Source organism: Mirounga angustirostris, unplaced genomic scaffold (genome assembly GCF_029215605.1).
Source record: "Mirounga angustirostris isolate CCGP_5_RB_7025 unplaced genomic scaffold, mMirAng1.0.hap1 SCAF_8, whole genome shotgun sequence".
Lineage (NCBI taxonomy): Eukaryota > Metazoa > Chordata > Mammalia > Carnivora > Phocidae > Mirounga > Mirounga angustirostris.
In genome coordinates, this window is record NW_026991716.1 from 91,343,682 (window position 1) to 91,360,722 (window position 17,041).

The window sequence follows — 17,041 nt, forward strand, 5'->3', positions numbered from 1 at the left end:
AAGGATTTGGAGACTGAGCTGAAAACTCAATTAACATTATGCAAACTGTGGGCTTCTGATATTTCTAGTAAGTTTAGGGAGCTGCCAAACAATCCTGCCAAGTTCCCTGGAGCTTGGAAAGGCCTGGAAAGACTAATCCAAGAAGATGGCTGGCTGGGACAAGTACTCACTCTTTCACAGGCTGAAAGGGAAATGCGTTGGGACTGGTGAGGTGGACGGTTTGTGAGGGAATTGTGAGGCCCTAAGGATGTCAGCTTTGGAAAAAGCTCTGGGTGGAACTGGATAGGGTTGAGAACAGTGTGTAAGACCACACAGACACGGGAGGTAGGCACAAGGAATCAAATGCAAATCTTCATCTGCAATAGAGCTCCTCCTCCAGACAAGATCAAATGTCTAAAGACTTAAGAGAAATTAATCCCAGGAGGTTTCCTTTCCTCTGTAAAGTTGGAAGATGTCAAGTTTTCCATAGAGGCTCTAGGGACAAAAACACATTATCTTCCTTGGTGACACATTTGGCTTTCACACAGATTTGATTTTATTTATAGTTAATGTGTGGTTCTTTTAAAATGGCACCTGACTTCCTCCTCCCTTTTGTTCTACTTTACTTCTTAGAAGACTGACTCGCTGTCAAGAAGATTCGATTTTTGGGGCGCCTGGGTGGCTCAGTTGTTAAGTATCTGCCTTCAGCTCAGGTGATGATCCCACGGTCCTGGGATCGAGCCCCGCATCGGGCTCCCTGCTCGGCGGGAAGCCTGCTTCTCCCTCTCCCACTCCCTCTGCTTGTGTTCCCTCTCTCGCTGTCTCTCTCTCTGTCAAATAAATATTTTAGACAAAAAAAAAAAGAAGAATCGATTTTTGCAGCAAGTGTTCTCAAGGATCATACATAACTGGTATTCACAACATGTTTTTAGTAAAGAAAGGAATGGAAAAACAAAGCAAACATAATGAGCCTTTCTATATGTGCCAGATTCTGTGTTAAAGTATTTTGCATTTATTATCTCACTTCCTTGAGGAAGATATACTCTGTTAATTTTAGAATTGATACAAATCATCACCTGGTTTATTTCCCAGAGTCCAGAGTCTCTCATGGTTTATCTCTCTCTCTGATTTCTTCCCATTCAGTTTTCCCTCCCTTTCCCTTTGGTCTTCCACTCTATTCCTTATGTTCCACATATGATGAAACCATATAATTATCTTTCTCTGCTTGACTTAGTTCACTTAGCATAATCCCCTCCAGTTCCATCCATGTCAATGCAAATGGTGGGTATTCATCCTTAATATATATCCTTAATATACATATATCCATTGTATATATGTATATTAAGGAGGGCACATGTTATGATGAACACTGGGTGTTATATGCAACTAATGAATCGTTGAACACTATATCAAAAACTTATGATGTACTATATGCTGGCTAACTGAACATAATAAAAAAAATTTTTAAAAAGAATTGATACAAATCAGAAAAGTTATTAAATTTCAAAGGGCTAAAGAATAAATGAATAATTGGGAAAAGGGTTTATCAGAAGGGGAGGTCCTCCCGCTCAAGTGTGGCTAGATAGAGTAATCATCACTGTTTTGATTAGCACGTAGGTAAATGATGGCACCAGAAGGGGTCCCAATCCATTCTTCAAACAACCATTATCCAGATCCTCTGCGCAACGCCCCCCCCACCATGTGACACCACTAATGAGGTTCTCATTAGGTTCAAAATGGAAAATCATCCATTTCTTTACCTTTCTGAAAGCCCATTCCTTGTCTTCAATTTCCACTTAATATATTCCATTGATAGGTTATCACTGTGTCTTCCAATCATTCATTTATTCAACCATTATTTATTGAGTATCTACTCTGTGCCAGATCCTGGGCTCCACTCCATGCATCTAAAGTAGGCAATCCAAGAAGGCAGTGCATCCAAGAAGGGAACTGCTGCCCTCAAGAGGTCTGCTGTCGATTCCCTTCTCCTCAGGGAGCAGGAGGCAAGGACACTAGCCAGATGTGCACAGTGGCAACCAGGGAGCCACTTCAGTCAGAAAGGACTCAGGACTCCAATATGTGCAGCTAGTGGTGACTCCTCTATTCCCAAATAGGAACTGGAAGACCATTACTTCTAGAGAATCAGTGTCATAAGTCAGGTATAAGAGTCATTGACATAGAAGAAAAATCTAGTTAGTGATCAGAAATGGAAGAAAGCAAATGAGAGTGTTGGTCCCCATTTGGCAGTGGAGGAGGACATGGAGGACTCTCTGAGTCAAGTGTGCCTTGTACTTAGGGACTTTTACTGGGCACAGATTCCTCCATGAATAGTGAGGGAGAGCTCAAGGATGCTGTTCATGCCACTGAGGCAGCTCAGAGTTTCAGAGAGGGAGAGAGGACAGGAAATTAATAATCCCACTGAAAAGACCAAGGCATGTAGTCAAATGACTATGGATTCCAGAATCAAACCAGAGTGTCAATGCCGGCACCATGGTTTCCTTGAATAAGCAACTTCAGCTCTGTGAACTTCAGTTTCCTTGTCCGTACACTAGGAATGTTTTTGTTGTAAGAATTAAATGAAATGATGGATATAAAGTCCCTGGCACAGTCTAAATATCCAAAAAGCAGTAGTTATTTCCATTATTTTTAAGCGTGGCAGAATAAGTACTACAATGGAAGAAAGCACCCTAAAAGACATCTTGAAGTCATCCCTGGAGAAGCCTAAAAGAGGTTTCCCTGGTGCACAGCCCTGAAGAATGAGGAGTCCCACAAGTAGTCACGGAGTAAGAGTAGAAGAAACCACATGGGTGAAACATGCCTAGTGCCCACATGTGGCTGGAGCACAGAGGACACAGTGCATGAGGGAAATCAGTGGACGGGGAGGTGGAGCCATAGCAAGGAGCTGAGCCACAAGGAGATGTGTGCCAGGTGCAAGAGCTACTTCCTCCCTGACCAGAAGATGGTGGAGGGTTTAAAGCTACAGACTACAAGAATCGGGTAATAATAGCTTATCCTTATACAGCCAACACTTACTTAGACCTTCCTATGTGCCTGACACAATTGTAAGCACTTTACCTCTATTAACTCACAGAATCCTCGCATAACCCTTTGAGCTAACTACTAAGAAAACTAAGCCACAAAGAGTTAATGAATTGGCCCCAAAACATAGCACACTAACATAGATGGATAAGGCCAAGAGGGAGGAAGTTTGGAGGGAAGACAGATTGGAAAAGAGAAGCCATTAGAAATGAGTTAGGAGAGAGGTGCCTGGGTGGCTCAGTCTTGATTTTGGCTCAGGCCATGATCTCAGGGTCCTGAGACTGAGCCTCACATAGGGCTCTGCGCCCAGGGGGAAGTCTGCTTAAGATTCTCTCTCTCCCTCTCCCTCCTGCTTACATACATGCATGCATTTTCTCTTCCTCTCCCTCTCTCTTTCTCTCAAATAAAAAAAAAAAAAAAGAGTTAGGAGAGACCATCCAGGTAAGAGATGAAGGTGCCAGAACTAAGGCAAATGGGAAGAAAAAGGAGAGGATACTCTGAAGTGTAAAATCCAGAGTATAGGGAGTCTGGTGACCAGCTAGATATGGAGACAAGTCATTCCTTGGGGAAAACCTCTTTGGAATTCAGTTGATCTGTTTTTCTCTTTGAGATATTTCTATAATATTGTCCTTTTCCAAGGGGATGACTCTGCAAGAATGACAACTTGTACTTTCACCAATATCCATTCACTTGTCCCTATCCCCCAAATCTAAACACTCAAGGTATTAGGACTTCAAAAAAAATTCAACCTGGTATTTTCGCTTTTGCCTTGAAACGGGGTATTTACTCTTCATCTAACAATAGACCTGTTGTTTCTGTCTTCTAGGAGTTTCACTTTGATGTGTCAAAGGAAATGCCATGAACTCTAAGGGAGAGTCATCACTGCGTGAGTGCAGGATAAACAGCAGGTGTGGCTGGGGCTTTAGGAGAGGTGCCAGTCCTCCTATTCCATTTTTAGGGATAAAAAAGATGAATATTTCAAACACTTTGGTTTTCAGAAGTCAAAGACAGTTTCTAAAAGAGTCCTCAAATAGAAACCCAACACTTTAGAGTGAAGCTGCGTCAGAGAGGGGCCTCTCACTGTCCTGATGATCATGATTAGGAAGCCGAAACCAACACACACTCTTCTTTGCATCACTTGGGTGAAGCAGGTGCAAGACAGATGCACTGCCTGAACACCTGGGTAGGTTGAAGTCAGCTGGTTAGTTTGAACATTAAGCAATGAATGTTCCCTTTTAGAACTTTACAAATTAAATTGTGTCCTAGACATGAGTAAACAGATGATCTGCAATGGACAGTTTCAGGGACCAGAAAGAGATAATAGCAAGAATCCCTTACATTCTTATTGTCTCTGGATCCTTCACACAGTGGTCTCCCTGAAGTGATCATATGCATATCCTTGTCCCCACAGAACAGCTAAGGGATCTGAAGCTTGGAGAGCTGTCTTGCCCAAGGTGACAAAATGATGGTAGCAAAGTAGGACAGGCCTGACTGTAAGCCTAGTGTCTTTGCTACCACACCATGATGAAGTGGATTATGATGGCTTTAGTTCTACTATCAACAGAGTCCTCTTTTCCTAACAATAGAAACTTCTCATTCCTGGGGGGACCTATTCCCCTACTTAGGAATGGATATGTAATCTAGTATATAGATCTTCTCCATTTAGTTAAAGGTCAGACAGCTGATCCAAGCTGGCCCACCTTCTCTTTTCCCCAGTCCTCCTCATCTTTCTTTCTTGGTGAAAGATGTACTTTTCCTGCTGAGGCTGTAGAGCTGTAGAGGCTGGGGGGTCTTTTTTTTTTTTTTTCCCAGTGTGTTTTTTTTTTTTTTTTTTAAGATTTTATTTATTTATTTGACAGAGAGAGACACAGCGAGAGAGGGAACACAAGCAGGGGGAGTGGGAGAGGGAGAAGTAGACTCCCTGCTGAGCAGGGAGCCCGATGCGGGGCTCAATCCCAGGACCCCGGGATCATGACCTGAGCCGAAGGCAGACGCTCAATGACTGAGCCACCCAGGCGTCCCTCAAGTCAGTGTTTTACTTGGTAAACATGTCTGAGACCATGCATCCCTGGCTGCTAAGCACCATGGCGGACAGGGCTAGAAAGGTAACAGCTTTATTTTGAGCAAGGGGCAAAGACAAGGCAGCACTTTACAGCTACATTGTAACTAGATCCTGCATGAGGCTGGGGGGTCTTAAACAGCCCTGACCCATCATATTCATCCTGGGGAATGACTTTCAAAGAGATGGAGCTAAAATTAAATCATGTTTAACCTTCTGATTCCAGTCATGTCAGAAAGTAGCCCTACCTTTGGACTGTTCAGTTCAGTTACATCAACCCATAAATTATTTTTGGAGCGCCTCGGTGGCCCAGTTGGTTAAGCATCTGTGTTTAGCTCAGGTCATGCTCTCAGGGTCCTGGGATTGAGCCCCATGTCGGGCTCCCTGCTCCGCGTGGAGCCTGCTTCTCCCTCTCCCTCCACCCCTCCCCCTCTCCCTCCACCCCTCCCCTTGCTTGTGCTCACACACTCTCTCTGTCTCTCAGATTAAAAAAAAAAAAAAAAAAGCTAATAAATTATTTTTAAACCTTTAAACTCATTTGAGTGTATTGTCTTGATGTTTGGATTTTGGTTCAGTCACTTTCAACCAGAAGTTCAGATCAACAGATGTCCAATAGAAATAATGAACCTGAACATGAGCGGCTCAGAGAAGACCCCCTGAACACACTACCCGGTGCCCCATCCTCCCCTTCCACTTCTAGGCCCACCCTCAGTGATGATTCATCCATGCTGCTGAGGAGTCTACAATCTGGGGTTATTTCAGGGAACTCTGAACTGTTCCTTTCTGTAACCAGAGTGGTTTGTTCCTTCCTCTGTCTTGGATTCTTAAAAAGCATGCCTTGGGTCAGGTCAGTGGCTGAGATATGATCTCCTGGTAGCCCCTTATCTCTGGGAGGTGGAAGGGAAGTGTAAGATGGGGCTATGGTGGGTTGTGCACAGCAATATTCATAGAATCAGAGGGAGAGAGTGGATTCTATTCATCTTACTTGTTTGCACTTGGATGGCTTTCAGGGCACTGAATCAATAAAACCAAGTACTTCACAAGACCTCCATCTGGCCAGGAAGGCCCCACGAGGATTCGCCGCTTGGAGATTTCTGTCCAGAGCTCTTACCCATACTCCCCACATGGAGTCCAACCCAGAAAAAACTATGACAAAGTCCGTGCCCCTTCATGTCTCTCCCAAAGCTAAACAGAGACAGTGATGAGACCTAAATATGTTTGCTTTTCCTATTTCTACCAAATATACAGTGTTTCAAAAGAAATGCCTTATGTAAACACAATAACAAAACCTAATGTGCACATAATGAAGTTGAAAGGAAACTGTGCCCTGTTTCCCTCCTCCTGCTTACAAATTGCTACTTTGGCAATGCTAAATTCTGGAAAAAACAAAACAAACAAACAAACAAAAAAAAAACTGGAACTATTCTGAGGCATAAATTCCAGCCCCCAAACCAAAACAAGTATCTTTGATTTCTTTAAATAATGGCATATATGAGGTTTAAGCAAAAGCTGTCTCACTGGCCCTCTAGAATATGCACACCACAGTGATGGGCTCGCTACCGGTGGGTGTGCATTTTGACTTGCACGATCTGGCCTCAAGAACATTTCTGACATATTGTTGTTTGTTTTACTCAGGATTAGCAGAAAATTTCTGTGGGTGTTTTACGTCACTGGAGTAGGAAGCACTGCAAAACTGTACCCGCCTGGTTGATATTTCTGGAAAGAGAGCTCTAAATTATTAGAAGAAGGAGAGAAGAAGGGGGGGGGGGTGGAATGGCAGGAAAGAAAAGAATGAGTAAGAATCAAGAAAGCCCCATCAGGAAAGCCCCACATGGAAAACTGAATTGATGGCAAATGGGATTTCTTGTATGTAGTGGCATTCAGCTCTGCTACATGGGAAAATCAAAGTTCTGATTGTGTCAGAGGGCGTGAACAAAAGTGTGGATCTCATCTCAGTGTCTACCAATTGGTGGAACTGAACTTCAGCAAACAGCAGTGAGAGTTATAACAAAGCACTAGAATTTCCCTTTCAATAAACTGCAGATCTGTATATAATTGGAAGGAAGGGGCTAGTGGAGTTTAGTCTGGAAACATTTGGTATGAAGTTTGAGATTTTTCAGATAGTCCAAAGGAGTAGAACAGTCACGGAATGTCTAGCCCACATGTGTTTTGTTTTGTTTTGTTTTTTAAGGCACAAGAAAAAAACCAACACTGAAACATAAGAATGGGCAAAAGATGTGAAGATACAGTTTGCAAAAGTAGAAATACAAATGCCAAGACTCAAAAAAGGAAAAGCAAACAAATAAAAGCCTTGATGTCATTTATAATCAAGGAGATGCCATATAAAATACTACGGCCATATTTTTTCATCTATAAAATGAACACAGTATTTTTTAATGTGATAATCTTGTCTTTGACAGGGTGTCAGGTGACAGGCACACTTTTGTACCAATTCAATTAATACTATCATTATGGAAAGTAATTTGCCAGTATTTTTTTTAAAGGCATGCCCTTTGACCCCCATAAGCTTACTTCTAGGAATTTACCCTACGGACTATTATGAGAAGCACACAAATATTTACATTCATAGTAGCACTGTTTAAATGTTGAAAAGTGGGAAATAACTCAAATGTCTAACTATAGGAGAAGGGTTAAATTAATTTACTCACATAACAATATTATAAAAATGTTTTAAAGTATTTTATCAAAAACATTTAGGGTCATGGGAAAGTGCTTAATGTAATATTAAGAAGCAATATCCAATTCCAGAGTTATATTTAAAATATGATCTTATATATCATTTATATAATATATATTAAATATATATAATATAGTAAATATGGTACATATAATCTATAGTAAATATTTATACAAGGAAGAATACAGGAGAAAATAAAATGTGTTCATGGTAATAGTCACTAGTGGTAAAACTATAAATTATTTTTATTTATATATTTTTTTAATTATCTATAATTTTTTAATATGAGGTGTGGGAATCCTAAAAAAAAAACAAAAACATACTTAAGATGTACTAAGGAATATCTCTAAGATAGTCAAATAGACAGCCAGATTGGGCAAAGTATTTGGTCTTCAACATTTTCTTGCATTTATTTGATTGATTGATTGATTGAGTGAGTGAGAATGGGGAGGGACAGATGGAGAGAGAGAATCTTAACCAGTTTCCATGCCCAGCACGCAAGCCCCATGTGTGGCTCAATCCCATGACCCTGACATCATGATTTGAGCCAAAATCAAGAGTCAGTCGCTTAACCGACTGGGCCACCCAGGCTCCCTGCATTTATTTTTTAAAAAGCAAAGCAGTGTTATAAAGTAGTAAAAGGAGTACTGGACTCGTAAATATGTTATATGTCATATAAAATATGGTCTGTTATATATGTGTATGTGATATACACATATTACACATATTCCAAAAAGGATTTTGATCTCTTAATAATATGAAGATGTGTGAGAAGCAGGTATTATACGTATACAAAAGGAAACTTAGAGACTCTTCAGAATCAGACAAAAGTGAAAGTTCACAGTACCAGAAACATGGAGTATGTTTGTATGAGCCTATATTTAACTTGGAGCCTCTTAGAAGTCAAGCCAAATGAGGAAACATAATGAGTTACACAGTTCTAATTATCTGATGAAAGGAAGCACACAAGTTTATCTGGAAAGACAGACTTCTTTTTCCTACTGACTTCTAATAGAAATTTCCTGTGTACATCTTTATATAAGAAATGTTGCCTAGCAAAATAACATTGATCTTTGACAGACGTCAAGGACATCATATTAAAATAAAGCTCAATGAATATTTCTAAAGGAGTCAAGCTAACACAGCCTTGGTATGAGTTGCTTTCGGGTGAGCTAGCTTGATGCAGGAATAAAACTTAAAAGAATCCAGAAAGAATTCAAACTGTCTGTCACAGGCGGGATTTGACACATAGCGTGTTTTATAAAAATTCTAATCCACTGCCAATATTGAAAAATCAGATTTTACATAAAAATCCAACTTTGGAGTTTCTTTTAAAAGGCTGCAATATTTGGCAAATTAAATCACTTTGTTCATAACCATTGGATGGCCTTTAGCAGCCAATGACTCTTGGGTCATTTGTTCAGAGCTAAAAGTCTTCCTTCATTGGTCATGCTGGCCTGACTCCTAGACACGTGTGCACATGTGAGCCTAGATCTAGAATAATGAACAGATAGCACACCCTTATCTCTCAACTATAAATTGTTTCATGTTGACTAAATCTAGACAGCAGTCCATTTAACACTGAGCTCTTAGATGGTACATTAAAAGACAGCATAATTGATTCCATAAATCAGAAAAAGTTCATGAAATAACAGGCTTGGAGCTGTGATCTGATAGAGTTGGGCACCAAGGAAACGACTGTTTTAAAGAAGTCATATGCTAAAGTCTGAGGGGATTTGGAATTCCTGCTTTTCTGATGATCAAGGTGGTTGGCACTCAATCAAGTAAGTGCCGCCTCTCCCACTACATCATGACTTTCCCTCCTTTCTCCTGCCTCCCTGTGCCGACTTTTCCCAGCACTGTCATGAGGCATTTATCTGAGTTTTTCCCAGGGGCAGTTTCCCAACTTTGCACTGGCCCACATGTACTCTTACCAGTTCTCCCACCCTGCCCCCACACATGGTGATTCATGCTAGAATCTTGTGAAAAGGCAAGTGGGAATTCTGAGTTCAACTTCTAGCACAGAAATAAGAGGTGTTAGCTAATCCATACAGAGACTGAACTATAAAAAATATATATATATATCCTTGAACTCTGAGCCAATGTTATAATAAACCAAGCTAAGACATCTCCAAAACATCTGCCTACTGGACCATCTTTAGTGGTAGCAAGAAAGAGTAGTTTTCTTTAGTCAAGCCATCTGTGGCAGAGGGTGTTGTTTGCGTGGTTGTTAGCCATCCCCTATCTTCTTGCTCATAGTTTTGTGGGTCAGCATTTGAGAAGGGCTCAGCTGAGAAGTTCTTGCTTGGAGTTTCTCATGCACAAGTAGACAGATGTTGGCTGGGGCTGCCATTGTTTAAAGACTGGACATTCAAGACAGCTCATTCTTGTGGCTCGAGTTGACATTGACTATTGGCTTGAAAGCTCAGCTGGAGCTGTTGACTAGAGAACCCACATGTGGCCTCCCCAGCATGGTGGTCTCAGAATAGTTAGACTTCGTTCACTGCAGCTGTTTCCAGAGTGAGCACCCCAAAAGAACTAAGCAGAAGATGCATGGCCTTTTGTATCCAAGCTTCAGAAATCACACATCACTTCTACCATGTTCTATGGGTTGAGGCCAGCCCAAGCATGCCCTGATTTAAGCAGGTAAAACATAAGCCTCACTTCTCAGTGGGAGAAGCGTCAAGGAACTTACAGATTTGGTTTAAATCTGCAAACTGTGACACATCAGCACAGTATACTCTTCCAGGATATCTCTGCATTTACAAAGTTACATGCTGTACAAGTCAGCTGCTCATTTTAGTGCAAGAAGGATCTGTTCTAAGTTTGCCAATTTTATGAGGGACTGTGGATGAAAGACTTCAGTATCTGCCACCTCATTTTCCCTGTCATTTTTTATTAACTCTAGCAGAGTCTGGTACCTTCTCAGGCTGCCCCAGGTTTCTCTACTCCTCTATTCCCTCTTTTTCCTCCCCCCCTTTCCCTGCATCCCTCCCTCTCTCACTCTCTTTGTCTTTCATTCCCCTTCCTTCCCTCCCTCCATCTCTCTCATTTTCCCTCTCTTTTCCACCAAAGCTAGTCTTTTTGCTCCACATACACATAACTTATTTCAGACAGGACACCCCACCATTGCCCTGACACTACCCAACTGAGACTAAGAACATTCTGTAGGTTACAGTTCCAAATTCCTGGGTCCAAGAGTATTATGGGTCCAGAAGGAAAAGATTTACATGCTACTCAGCCAGGCCTGTTAGAGCACACCCTTCGAGAACAGGCATGGACATTTAGGAAAGCTAATCTACTATATTTGAGTAGCAGAAAAACAATTAATCAGTTATGTATAAGTTGGGCTCTAGTAACACAAAATAGCTCTCCCAAAATCAACATTCCCTTCACTGGCTTTCTATTACCTTCAATCTAACTGGCTGATTTGCAGTCCACTTGCATCCTGCCCTCTGCATCCACAACATCTTCCGTGAGCTCCACAGGCAGCGATGCTGAACCATCCTTGTCTACTTGCCCAGTTCACTGATTCCGATCATGAGCCCCCAATTCTAACTTACCAGAGCACAACATTTCCGGTCATGTAAAATTAATCTCACACATTACTTACTCCAGAAAAATAGTTGCAAACAAAAGTTTAGACTGATAGCTGGACTCAGACATTCTTGAGCTGAAGGCAGAATCATGTTCTCATACGCAAACAATGAATCATGGAACACTACATCAAAAACTAATGATGTAATGTATGGTGATTAACATAACAAAATAAAATAAAATTTTTAAAAAGCAATATGAAAGATAAAAATGAAATTAACTTGTATAACTTCAACATTTCTGGCACAACTCTGCCGTAGGCATGTGTGCCTAGGTCCCTTAGTCATGGAAGTTCACAGAATATAGGAGCTTGGTTTTATGTATGTCATTATATAGGTGCTTAAGAAATAGTCAAGTGAATCTTTTACTGCCTCCCCCAAATAAAAAATGTAGATATAGGTCATCCCAGTTATATGGGAAAGGATGCTGCAGTAGCCATGGTTGTACCCCCAAGAGAGGGTGCATGTGCTTTTTAGGATTGGGAGTGTGTGGTAGCTATTGGGAGCAAGAACTGAGGTATTGGTGCCTATTTCCTTCTTAAGACTGGGAAGCTATTAAATGCACATAATAACATGGACAAATAGGGCGCCTGGGTGGCTCAGATGGTTAAGCGTCTGCCTTCGGCTCAGGTCATGATCCCGGGGTCCTGGGATCGAGTCTCGCATCGGGCTCTCTGCTCCTTGGGAGCCTGCTTCTCCCTCTGCCTCTCTCTCTCTCTCTCTGTCTCTCACGAATAAATAAATAAATAAAAAATCTTTAAAAAAAAATAACATGGACAAATAACATACAAATAATACATAAATATTCAAGTCCCATCTTAATGCAGTTACAAATGGAGGAGGAAGTAAACACATAGTGGTCGAGAGTTCAGATTCTGTGGTCAAAACCATCTGAACACAAACCCCAGTTGTGTGATCTTGGGCATAACCAATTATCTCTTCAATCCTCAGTTTCCTCTTCTGTAAAAGGAAAATAAGAATAAATACCCCATATAATTATTGTAAGAGTTCAGTAAAATAAACTAGCATATTTCCTGTGCACAGTAAATACTGCTGTTACATTGTAAAAGGCAGAATGAAATAGCGGTTTATTATACTTGTTCAAATAAAAAATATAGGAGCAAAGGAAAGCAGTGATTGCATCATCCATGAAGACACTTTTCTCCAGACACCTTCTTCTTCCACACAGCACAATTAACAATGTTCTCAATCTCCAATGTGATCTCTCTTTAAAAGATCATTGCCCATTGCCATAAGCATCGAAACATGCCAGGATGAAGACTTGCCTTGATTGCTACGTATCTTGATCACCGCATATGCATACCCACACATGGGCACATATAGTAACAGCATACTGCCCCATTTCCTTGTTCTCCTTTACAAGAAAACTCTTCAAAACAACCTTCTATGTTCACTGACTCTAGTCCCTCCCCTCCCACACTCTTCAACCCATTCCTACTGGTCTCTCATCAGCCCCCTTCAGGAAAAACTCTCATCACAATCAGCACCAGCCTCCATATGTCTTACATCCTTATTCATTCCTCAGTGACATCTTCTAGTCCCTGGCTTTATATACTGTCCATAACTTATGGCTCCCAATTTTTGTATTTCCAACATTGATCATACGCCTACTGTCCAGATTCATACATCTATCTTCCAACTAGACATTTCCATCTGCTCATGTAATAGAAACCCCACTCTTAAAATGTTCACAACTGAGCTCTTGATTCTCCAATCCTCCCCAAAGTAAAATTAAAAAGTCTTCACCTCTTTCAGTCTTATTCATCTCAGCCAATGGCAACTCTATCGTTATCTTTCTAGTTGCTCAGGCCAAAGCCTTCAAGTGAAGAGTGAAGCCTTGACTTCACTCTTTCTAGCACACCTCATATCTAATCCTTCAGCAAATCCTGAAGGCCTTATCTCCAAAATATACCCAGAATCTAACCACTTCTCACTTCTCACCACTAGACCCCTAATCCAAGCCACCATAATTTCTAGGTCATTGTGACAGCCTGCTAGCTGCTTTCTCTGCTGCCATCCTTGTCTCAACATCATCTCTCACAGTAGCCCAAGGGAACTGTTTAAAACATGTCAGGACAACCTTCTGATCAAAACACTGGGAGGCTTTCCATTTCACTCAGAGGGAGTGATCTGGTCCTGGCTACCTCCGTAAAATCTATCTCCTACCAGTGTCCTTGCCCACTTGGCTACCTCAGCTAACCACTGCAACTGCCTCCTGTTTCTTAGCTTCCCTCAGTCCTGCTCTGATCACATTGGTCTCCTTTCGCTTTCTTAAGTATTCTGAGCCCACACTTTGCTATAGGCCTTTTGCATTTGCTGTTCCCTCTGCCAAGAAAAACCTTTCCTCAGATAATCTATATGATTTATACCCTTTCCCCCTCAGGTTTCTGCTCAAACATCACCTAACCAGAGGGACCGATCTTTGCACCAGTCACTTTCTATTCTTTTAACCCACTTTATTTTTCTTCTTACCACATATGAACACTAGACGTACTCTAAGTGTTTATTCATTTATTTATCTTCTCTCTGCCCCGTCTCAGTGCAAGCTTCATAAAAGCAAGGACTAAATTTTAATCACTGATTTAGTCCCAGTGCATGAAATAGTGCCTGTCTGACAGTAAATACTCAGTAAATATTTGCTGAATGAATGAATGAAGTGGTTTTTTACTCAATGCACAATCTGCGGTAGGCAGCACGAGTTTTAAAAGTTAAAGGAGATCAGATGTGGGTGAGTCAGAAAAGAATGACAGTGAAAAATCAATGAAACTGATTAATTGTCCAGTTAAAGCTGTCCATTAAAAGCTGATTTTTCTGTTGCTGAAATTTCCAATCAAAGAATCACTCCCCTGACTAAAACCTACACCAGGCTGAGTCATAGAGGACATGCTGCTAGGCCAGTTTTTCTCCTGAGTGACCTGAATGACTCAAAGTGCCAATGACAATGTAGGCCTTATGTCCCAGGAACTCCACTTAGAAGTCTGGAATCAACTGTGGACTTCATTCAAGTAAGTCTTGCTTGACTTGGTTAACTTGAAACTCTTCATTCCTTGAACAACATTGCTGCTGTATCTTTTGTCATCCACTTGCCGTGTGACTAATTTGAATGTTAACATTTTTAAGTGAAAACGCTTTGATGCTAAACAAAGCTTTGAAGACTTTCAAATGCCTGGATATGATATTTTTTTTGGGGGGGAAGGCAACTTAAGACTTGCTAATCATAAAGTAAATATACATGATTTTAATTGAGTGCCAGGAGCCCAAACCTATTATTTAAGCATAAGAACCTCTTACAAAATGCTAAGTATTGTGGCATGCTATTTGAATGTGTCCCATATTTTAATGAACCATACACTAAGCTTAGTTCTAAGACATAAAAATTTCCTTCACTCACCCCAACTACATAAAGTGAGATGAACAGTGGTAAAGTGCCCAACCTGACACAAAAGTGTTAAGAGTTTTATTATTATTACTTATTATTATTTGTTTTGGGAAAATATTTTTGTTTTAATACTTTTAATGGGGTTTGCTACTACCTTCACAATTAATTTACAGGTCCATATTTGTATTAAATGACCAGACATAAATCTTTTGGATAAAAGGGCCAAAGAATTACTATTTCTAAAAATTCTTTGGGAAACAAAGAGAACAAAGAAAGAAAATAGTTTATGTTGTCATAACCAAGTTAAAAAAAAATAGATCTGGTTAGCCTTGGGAGATGCTATTAAATGGCACCGGAACTACTCCTTTGTGTAAGCTTTTGGCCTTGCCTTAGGGAAGATATTCAGCTGGTTCAATTTTCACCTCCAGAGACAAGGAGAGGAAGTGAGGAGCTTGGAATACCCAGATAAACTTCCTAAGAAGGGAACTGACCAGCTACAATGTGGTATGTTGCATCCTGGGAGATTCAAAGACATAGTCCAAAAACTTCACAGAGCTCCCAGTCTGGAGGACAAAACCTTTATCATAGTGCTACTAGGATCCAGGTTGTCATTGGTACAAAGATGGGGCCATAGAACTCTGAATGTGGCTTTAGAGGGAGAAGATGCAGCCAGGTTTGGGAAGGCTTCCCAGGAGACCAACTCTTAAATCTTGAGAAATGAGTAGGAGGTGACCTGACAATAAAGATCTAGAAATGGAGGAGAAAGATAAGAAGGGAAAGATCATCTGAACTGTTGTCCCATACAATAGCCACTATTCACTTGTGCCTATTTCAGTTAACTAAAAACCAATGAAATACAAATTTTAGTTTATTGGTCACACTAGCCACATTTCAAGTGCTCAATATCTACATAAGGCTAGTGTTGACCATATTGGACATCATTACAAAAAGTTCTACTGAAGAACACTGACTCTGAACAAAAAGAAGTGTGACAGCACAGAGACCTAAGAGCAGGTATTGGTGGGAATAAGTGCAGGTGGGTAAGTACAGATGGAGGGCAGGCTATCCAGAGAGGGTACCCAGGTAATGAGGCTGGAGGCATAGGCCAGTGCAGACAGACCATGAAGTTCCTTGGCTGATACCACAAAATGTAGAAGGATTCAAGTCCTGGCAAGTTCTGCCTCTCATTATGAACCATTCCCTACAGCCCTGGAAAGCTGCATGGCCAAAACATTTGAACAAGCATCCTTAGTTCACCAATTGTATATATGAAACCATATGTCTCCTGGTAATGATGGCAACTCGCCACATCATGAAATCATTATTTTTCTTTGAAAAAAGGAGATTGAATTTTTTATTTGAGCATCTTATCCCCCTTTTATTTTTTATATATTAAAAAAAATCTGTGTAACATTTTGCACTTAACAAAAACTGAGTTTTTATAGTTTCTTGGGTCTATAACATGCAGATTTTGGTAGAGCTACATTTTGGCTATAGGAACACATGGTCATGCTATTAAGAATTCAAGAATAATTGTAGGTAAACTCCATCCAAACTCACGAAGCATTTTTCCTCAAACAATTAAAGATCAAAACGAGACTTTAAGAATAATATAGATAAATTTAGAAATAAGTAGGAGTAGATCACTCATTTAGGATTCCCTCCCCTACAGGGGCACAACAGGGCTGGGGTCAAACATCTGTCACTTAGCTATGTGGCTTTGGTTCAGTCCCTTAACCTCTTCAACCTGTGTCTGCATCTGTAAAAGAGTATGAAAAATGCTTCTCTCAAGATGTGGCAGAGACTAATTAAGTTAAGATATGTAGCCGCAGTTAGCACATGAGATCACTCTGTGTGTCTGTTGGGGAAGGTAAAGAGAAGGGGAGTGGTTGCTTGATAGCCATTTAAATACCTAATGATGCTACAAGTTTGTCCTGGCAATATTTCCTGACATGGGTTTTAAGGCTTTTTACACCAAAAATGTACATCAAAGATTATTAAGTAACAAAACCACAAAAAATAGTAACTCACATTTATCCCAGGCACAAGAGCCCAGCACTTGCAAGGCTTTCATGAAAATGGATGTTTATCATGATGGTTCCCAAACTTTCCCATTCATAGTACACTTAATGACTCAGTAATTTTTTTCACAGGGCCCTACACCAAAATGCATACCTAACATTTTTATTTATTAAGTAGTTAGGGCCAAATAACACACTATAATGATTCATGCAGTGTTCAACAGATATTTCCTAAGAAAATTTAAAATG

The 17,041-nt window shown here is 40.6% G+C and overlaps 1 long non-coding RNA gene and 1 other non-coding gene across 4 annotated transcripts in view; both read right to left on the minus strand.

Moving 5' to 3' along the window:
• Positions 1-17,041, minus strand: part of LOC123836298 (uncharacterized) — a 178,036-nt gene that overhangs the window by 137,218 nt on the left and 23,777 nt on the right. The window lies entirely within an intron of this gene.
• On the minus strand, positions 5,067-5,197 carry LOC123838070 (small nucleolar RNA SNORA63). The gene has a single exon (XR_006789405.1). It is a non-coding gene; the product is annotated as a small nucleolar RNA SNORA63 (small nucleolar RNA).